The sequence below is a fragment of the Anomalospiza imberbis genome, chromosome Z, assembly GCF_031753505.1.
Source record: "Anomalospiza imberbis isolate Cuckoo-Finch-1a 21T00152 chromosome Z, ASM3175350v1, whole genome shotgun sequence".
In the NCBI taxonomy this organism is placed as follows: Eukaryota; Metazoa; Chordata; class Aves; order Passeriformes; family Viduidae; genus Anomalospiza; species Anomalospiza imberbis.
In genome coordinates this window covers 40,774,759-40,782,671 of record NC_089721.1, presented here as the reverse complement: position 1 = coordinate 40,782,671, position 7,913 = coordinate 40,774,759, and the positions used below count along the sequence as shown (strand labels likewise).

At 38.0% G+C, this 7,913-nt stretch overlaps 1 long non-coding RNA gene across 1 annotated transcript; it reads right to left on the bottom strand.

The window, feature by feature from the left end:
• Positions 1-497: 497 nt before the first annotated feature.
• LOC137464973 (uncharacterized) lies at positions 498-7,147 on the bottom strand. Its single transcript, XR_010994514.1, has 3 exons — positions 6,040-7,147; positions 1,339-1,428; positions 498-1,101 (listed from the first exon to the last, which is right to left on the bottom strand). It is a non-coding gene; the product is annotated as an uncharacterized lncRNA (long non-coding RNA).
• Between the last annotated feature and the right edge of the window lie 766 nt (positions 7,148-7,913).

The following is a 7,913-nucleotide window of genomic DNA, read 5'->3' as shown; positions in this document are numbered from 1 at the left end:
TTTGCAACTTTTATGTAAAATGTTTTGCAGAACTGTGAATGCCTCTCAAAGACAGAATCACATCTAGTCCTCTCACAGCCCTAGCTATCTAACCACATACTTCTCCTTGAAGTGATGTATCTCAATAAATTTCTTAAAATGTTTTAAACATGTATTATTTATGTAAAGTTACAAGGGAGCAGAAAAGAAGTCCTAATCTTTCAGTGCGTTGCTGCTGATTTAATCAGTGTACATTTGCAAACCCGTAAAGCACACACAATATTTCCGTTCTGCCTCCTGCTTTTTCTTCATGTCTGTTGACCACATGGATAATGCTGGAGCTGCTAATTCTCTGCTTGCAGTGCTTAATGCTCTTGCCAGAGCACTCATTACTAGAATGACACTGAGGATCAAATCCATACCGAGAGTAATCCAGCGTAGCATCGGCTGAAGAGACGAGAGTTGTGTCTCCCTGTGCCAGGGCTGTATTTATTGCTAAAACATCTCCAGCACAGAGATGCCTTGCCATGTTTATTCTGTGCCACCACATCCGGTATAATCAGGAGAGAATAACAGACAAAAGGCTTACACTGTTGTTTTTATGTCTGCCAATAACAAGATTGGCGATTCACAGCATCTAAAGCCAGTCGGCTCATCAAAGTGCTCTTCAGCTGCACAAAGTACTTCATCTTAACTTTGCATTCAATTGTGCATTTCAGGGGATCTTTCAATATGCTCTTCTAGGCAGTGCTAGCAAACTTAGCAATATGCACTCTTGCCTACTTGCTGACTGGCTTAAAAAAAGAAAATTAAATACATTTCTCATATGGCTATAATGTGGAATTTTTCCACACCATTAAGTTAAATGTTACTCTAGTTTATTTTGGCATTTTCTAGGAGAAAACATTTCTTAAGCTAAACTTACTGAGTTGTGTGGGGACATTTTGCTAGCTCACATCATATTTTTTCCACAACACCTATAATGTTTCTACTTCTGTGCCAACAACTCATCTAAGGCAGAAAATCAGCTGCCTCTCCATCCTTTATTAGGATAAACCAAGAGTAATTCTTCTGAAGTCAATGGAGTTAAACCAGTGTACAGAAAAGAAAATCATGTTCTGCCTGATCAGCCTTGTAAAAGAAAACAAGATACAACCTTTATTAGAAACAACCAAATTAGAGAACTTATTTCTTACTATGTTTTTTAATGTAGCTTAAGTGATAGAGTATGACACATAATACCAGTAACATTTCATGAGTAACTAAGAAAAAAATATTGCATGTGATGTGCAGCAGCAACGATGAGAAATAAATTCTTTGAAACAATAGTATTTCTTTGTTAATATATTATGCACACACCTGTGCATTCACATAGGTTAACTGGAGGGCAAAAGGAGCCTTAGTGTAAATGTGATAGCCAAAGCAGAGCAAACACAAAGGAAAGTTATACTGAAAGACAGACAGAAAGGTTTAATGTTAGTCATTGGAGCTACTGGAACTGATACTTTGAGCTAGTGTTTCTTACCATTAAGGCTTCCTTCTCTGTCTTCCTGAAAAGCCTATTACATAAGTCTGGTTATTGGGTTAGACTCATTTGAAATCTAGCCTTATGTCACCTATTAAGCTAACAGATGTAGATCCATAGATGAATGAATTACTACTAGCTTCAAAATGCTTGGCTTGTGTAAGGGGATTGAGATGCTGTATGATGCTTGGGATTTTTTATTTTCCTCTTGCCTTATCCACATGAGAAATACTTTGCCAGGTACTAGCTAGCTTGACCTCTTTGTCTCAGTCAGAAATTTTCTATTAAAAGTAAAAAAATGACCCTAACAGAGAGATACCAAACATCCATCGTTTAATCTCTGGGGTCCTTCAACCAATTTGAAAGTCAACATTGGAGGAAGCAATTTTTTTTCTGTTTGTTTCAGCCTGATCTCCTACAGTTGTTTAAATTGGACTAGCACACAGTTTTAAATTAACTGAATAGTAAAATAAACATGTTGTCTACAGTTTTTATAACACTTATACAGAGGAATATGATTGTGTAAAAAAAAAAAATTAAAAACCATGATAGGAACTATAGAATGACATTCCTATCACACAATAGTAAAGAAAGACATATCATACCCAAAAAAAAAAAAAAAAGGTATCCCTCTCTGAATTCTGGCTTCAACAAGTCGGAGTCTCAAATATGTTAGAGGTTATTAACATAGACTGGGTGAAAGACATACTTTTGGTCCTATGCAACCCTGTTTGAGATATAAATAAGCCATGTCCATCTATTCAGACCAAGTTACATGTATGCATATTCACAAGAACATCTGTAGACATACGGAGACCTGCACATGCTAAAATATAGTATAGTGTTTGACAGACCACTTGGAAAGGTAGCGAAGAATTCTTTGCTCTTAAAATGTTTATTAAATTATAATGATTGGTTTCTAGGGTTTTGGCACTTATCTCTGTCCAAAATAAAATCTCCAACACTGTCTTTTCTCATTTTTGGGGATAAAACCCCCAAAAGATCCAACCAAAAAACCCCAGACTGCTGAGTGAAGATTTATTGGTTTAGACTTTAGAATCACAATTTCTAACAATACTTTGGTGGGAGGCAGAACTCTGTACAATTTTATTGGTATTTAGAAATACCCAGGTAAAAATCTTTGGTGACCCCAGAGAGAGAAGTTCAGTGAGACTGTGTTACATAATGTATTAACATAAAATTATTTTGCTTATTGTTTGGAGTCTGACAAAGAAATCAGCAGATATTTCACCTTTATATTTTGTTTAGGATGAAATTTACTTAAAATCACTCAGACAGAGCTCTTATAATTACATGTTTTATGTTAATTTGCAGATATTTATATCAATGTTGCCAGCTTCAGGGAGACCACATGGCAATATGAGCTTTTGTCATTGCTCTAAAACATTAAATCCTGTAAAGCTAACTAAATATTGACTATGAGCTAATACAAAACATAAACATGCTAAACTATTGACATTCACTGCATTAAAGATCACCCCAAGTGAAGAACAATGTAACACTGCTGTTCTGTGAAGGCAGTGGTAATACAGAATAAAAAGGTATTTTCCCTGTTCCAAAGTGTAGTTTTAATTTCACCCTCTGTGAAGGGCCAGATTTTACCTTCAGATAAACAAAACCTGCCAAGCAATTTTCTTTCTGTAGGTGTACCAAGATTCCCAGGTTCCAGGCTCTCTAGAAACTGTAAAGCAGCAGCACCAGAAAACAAGCTGAAGGGGGAAGATTTAACTGGGTCCTGGATTTAATAATCTCAGTAGTTCTTTCCTTGAAACAAGCAAACAAACAGGCCCAGCCTTCTGCAAACTTAAACAGGTGCTGTATAACATGAATCCCTCTATCTGATGAAATAAAATTTGTTTAGAAATTCTGTTCCAAACTGTGGCTTGTGACACAGCAACTTTCCCATTTTTCTCCTTTGTTTTTGATTTTCACTTTCAGAAATGAAAATGAAGAGTCATCTGTTGTGCATTAAATATTAATTTCTAGATAGTACTTCCTGTTTCACTGTTTGCAATGTTTTATGAACAGAAAAATTATTCCCATTTCCTTGAGGATTTTGGAGGCTTCCTCAGCAGCAGAGCACCATAAAGAACACTTTGACAAAAAGTAAGAGATGGTAAGAAAGGTCAAGATTTGGCATCATATGTTTGTTAATCCAGTGTTCCTAACAAGTCAAGTCCTTCAGGAGTTCTATGAGAGGAAGTTCAGTACAGGGAAAATGGTGTGTGATCTTGGGATGGCTTGTATTTGCTATGCCATCTCCTCCGTTTCCTTTATTTTCTAAATACAGTAACTCTTAGTTAATAAAATTGTACCAGACCCAGGGAACTGTTCTATATCTGGGTCCCCATACAGCAGAAGATCATGGGGCTCACCAAAAAGTTCTCACTATGGAGAAAGCTTTCAAGCCTGTCAGTGAATTCACTGCCAAGACTTCTGCTAAAACAGCTGAGTTTTTGGGAACTCTGACCAAAATTCTTTTAAAATATTATTCCCAGTTTCACTGACAGCACTTCACAGTGAACACACACTGTCTGCAGGGATTTCATTTTTTGGGGCTTTAGCTCATGTCCATTTTTGACCAATTAAGCTTGGCAATTTCTTTTTAAGCTGATGTTCCCTTCTTTTCTAACAATCCCTCCACCTACTGTCCTTGGAAGTTTTCAGAATAGTCAGGGGAAAAAGAAAAATTATAAAGCCCCCAGTAAAGGAACACAAGGCACATCTATGTCAGAAAACTCTTGTTAGTGATTTCTAAACCACTTTTGTCACTGAAATTTAAAGCAAGAATAACAAAACCCTATTATAAAGGAGGACTGAAACATTGTTTCTCTCTTTTACCTCTTTGTATTATCATGTCACTCTGATTCAACTAAAGCTGCACAGAGGGAGGAAACCACAGTCTCAATCTCTCTGATTTTTGTAGCAGGCCTAATTTTAGAATCTGTTGTGTCAAGTTTTTCTAAACCTGTCAGTTTAATTTGGCAGATGCGGGTTAATGGAGACCTACTGAAAGAAGGGTGAAAGTCTATCCGAGTAGACGAACATAATTCTTGACTTTCACAATGCAGCAGTAAGGTATTAGATAAATGCCGCTTCCTTTAAGTTGTAGCAGGAAGCTATAGACAAAGGTATCTTTTTAAGAAAAAAAAAAAAAAAAAGCACTAGAAAGGAAAAAAGCGTTAATGGCCATGGAAAGAGAAAAAAATGCTGCTATGTTAGCTGTCTCCTGATCTTCAAATTCTGAAGTCGCAGTTGCAAAAAGATCAAGACAGGTAGGGCAGCAGAAGGCAGAGGCTTAGGCATAAAAAGCTTTAAATGGAAGCAGAGCACTTCAGGCACCATGATACAAATCAGCAGTGGCAGAAGAAGCCTTTCAAAAAAATAATTTAATATTTGTTAAATCATTTGTAAGAATTATTACAATATTAGTTAGCTCACTTCAGCCTCAGACCACCAGTGAGCCAGGAGTCTGGAAAATGCTGTCCTGACTGGACAGTGGTCCATTTACGTAACTTAATACATACATCTAATGTAGAGAGCTGAGGGATATTCAATTTTGTAATTACATTACATTAATTCTATAGTGATTTTCATTCTGGTAAAAAAATTGATAAGCGAAAATTCACAGCAACAGACCCCAGGACAGCAAACCCTACAAATTTTGTATCCTATCGGGACATAGTTCAAATCCCATTTGACTCTTTACATCTCAAGAAAGAACCTCCCCTCAGGACTTCATGCAGGTCTTCTGAATTCATCCTTTGAGACCATCAGAGGGTCCTAGTACTTCACATTGCCTCTCACAAGGAACTAGTCAGAATTTAAAGACTTAGAAGAGACCTGCTTTCCAAAACTGCCCTTTCTAAGATAGGGCACAAAAACCAGTACAGCCATTATCTGAAAGGATATTTGTGCAGGCAGATAAAAAACCACAGACATAGTCTTCTAACTTGCTTGTGAAAATAGAAGGAAACGAGCTGTGCTTCAGTTTTTGATGGTTCACTCTATAAGTTCACCTGGTAAAGAAAGCATGAAGAACTACAAAGGAGTTTCCTTGTATACACACAAGACTTGTCAGAAACAGCCACAACACACTCCAGAGCAAGTAATCACAGCTATGATGTGTATCTGATAACAAGGCAGGGAAGAAGGGAAAGGAAGAACCTCTCCTCCTATGTAGGAGCCATGCCAAATTGCACTATTAAGCACTGTAAAAGTCCGACCCTTTAATTTTTGTGAGAGTGAAAGAAAAAAACTTTATACTCAAAAGTATAAGCTGCAAGCCAGCAGGGAAGCAAGGGTAACTAGCAGCCCTCTGGAGGCTTGGATCATTAGGCCCTAGGTATGTGCTTATCCATGTTGTCTCTGTGCAGCTTTCCTTTGTCACAAAAGGGCATCTCAGTTATAAATGTTGTTCCTCATATGCCCCAAACTGAGGACCTTGAGAGCACTGTGACAAAAAAAACCCAAAACCTAAAACCACAGGAGAGAAATGAAATACCACTTCTTACCAATCTTAGTCCTTTTGGCAGTCAACTGACCTCCACCCATATTAAGTCACTCTCCCTCTGGCTTCCCCAAAACATGGGAAAATCCAGAACTGCTGGACAAATCCTGAGGCAAGGTGATTACATGCAATGTGGTAACAAGTAATATGTGTGAAACAGTTTAATCAGATCTATGACTGTTGTACCATTATTATCTGCTTATCATGAAAGACTTTGTTTACATTTCAGAGAATTCTGAACAACTTTAGATTTTCAGTGCGCTAGGTATCTAGTGACCCTGCCATGTACAGAATCAGCATCTGCTCAGCATGAGATGCTTCTAGCATATCGAGTGACAAAACCAATCAGTGAAAGCAATTTGGCTCACTAATAGAAGTTACATGCTAATGAATAATGTTTAAGCAATATTTTTGCTATGTAAGTCACTTTCATCCTGCATTCAGCTAAAAATTCATTGGAATACCTCTAGTTGACAGTTTGAATCATAGAATTATAAGGAAAAAGGCTGGAGGGTCCTCAGGAGGTCATCTTTCCACCCCCCCCCATGCCCTAAAGCTGAAACCCCAGGGATGCTAAGCATTCAGGAGTGATTATGTCTGATTCTGTGAGAAGTTTGCCTTTCAGACATGCTAAAGGGCAGAGGGCAGCAAGAACAACTCTGATCTGTTGTACCATGCTTGAGACATTCACTGTTGTGGGTTAAGGGTCAGGGTCTATCCAGATCATTTTCCATTGTTGCCTAAAAAGGAAAGGCCTCTCTGAATACTGAGAAATCTCTTTAAAGCCTTGATTTAACAGCACAGGATTTGCTATGCTGGATCATGGCACGAGTTCCACTTAGGGTGGTTTCCCTCCTAGTTCAACAATCCATACCAGAGCCTTTGGAAGGAGCTCCAATGCATCAGTGTGCAAACAGGGGAGACACCCCAAATGCAATGAACACACCAGAGGGTGTCTTCTAGCTCACAGGGCTTCTATACTATGGTTATTGCTGTTCCAGTTTGCAAACCTGTAAATATTGTAAGCCGCCACAAACTTAAAAAGATCTTTCAAATATCCAGTTTAGTGAACCCTGCCACATCAGTGAACATCATAGACTGGCTGTTGCTCCCCAGGAGAATCGTGATTTCCATGTTTGTGTTCTAAGTGTACTCATGCTGCAGGACAAAGGTAAAAAAACAGTTTCCAGTTGTACCATAACTTCCACAAATGTCTGGCAATTATTGAAAAACTTCACATTTTTCATCAGTGTGTTTTCTCATGACAGTTAGACTACCTTTTCCTATGCAGTTTCCTTTCTTGTCTTGCCATGCCTCCAACAGGCATTTTTTGTCTGTCTCAGGTTTTATGCAACTCCTGCTATTGCTTTCTTATGAATTAGGTTTTACTAGCATCTGTAAGCCACATTCGACAGAGCTCTAACCAGTTCCATAAGCACTGGTGTCTGTTCTGGAGTCAGAGCTGTGCATTTCCTCCAAAAACTTCCAACTTCCAAAGGTGGAGTTAAAGGATGAAAAAACAATTAACCAACATGTGATCCTAAGCCATGAATATTGTCAATAGCTATACTTGCTCTTTAAAAATTAATTGGAACAGCACATGAGCTTGTTTTAACCCCTGAAATTAGTGTAACTCTTCAGGGTCCTTAAGCAGAGTTGGAATGAGCTCCCAGTCCCACTACCTTACACAAGCTTTATCTCCAAAAGGTGATTAATCTCTCTGAGAGTACCTGAAGCAAGATACATCCTCCACAGCTGGGCAAAGGTGAAAAAGTGACCTTTTCTGCATATTGATATAGTATTTATAATACTAGTTTCCATCTCTTTCAGTGACACTTTCACTTTCAGACACTAAGTGACTGTTAGAGTGTTAGCAAT